Here is a 661-nt window from a genome sequence, read left to right on the forward strand (position 1 = left end):
TTGCATTGAATCTATATATGACTCTTGGTAGGATGGTCATTTTCACAATATTAATTCTTCCAATCCATGAGCATGGGAGGTCCTTCCATCTTCTGATGTCTTCCTCAATTTCTTTCTTTAAAGAGTTAAAATTTTCCTTGTAGAGCTCTTTAATGTCTTTGGTCAGGTTAATTCAAAGGTATTTTATTTTTTTTGTGGCTATTGTGAATGGGAGGGTTTCCCTATGCTCTTTCTCTGACTGCTTGTCATTGGTATATAGAAAGGCTATAGACTTTTGCAGGTTAATTTTGTAACCTGCCACTTTACTGAACGCGTTAATAATTTCTAGGAGTTTTTGGGTGGAATTTTTGGCGTCTCTTAGATACAATATCATGTTATCTGCAAAAAGGGATAATTTGATCTCTTCTTTTCCAATTATTGCTCCTTTAATTTCCTTCTCTTATTGCTCTTGTAAGAGTTACAAGTACTATGTTAAAGAGTAGTGGAGATAGTGGACAGCCTTGTCTGGTTCCTGATTTCAATGGGAATGCTTCCAGTTTTTCTCCATGCAGAATGATGCTGGCTGTGTGTTTGTTAAATATGGCTTTAATTATGTTGAGGTATGTTCCCTCCAATCCAATTCCCTCTAGGACTTTGAACATAAATGCATGTTGAATTTTGC

The sequence above is a fragment of the Nannospalax galili genome, unplaced genomic scaffold (assembly GCF_000622305.1).
Source record: "Nannospalax galili isolate Female #2095 unplaced genomic scaffold, S.galili_v1.0 scaffold995, whole genome shotgun sequence".
Lineage (NCBI taxonomy): Eukaryota > Metazoa > Chordata > Mammalia > Rodentia > Spalacidae > Nannospalax > Nannospalax galili.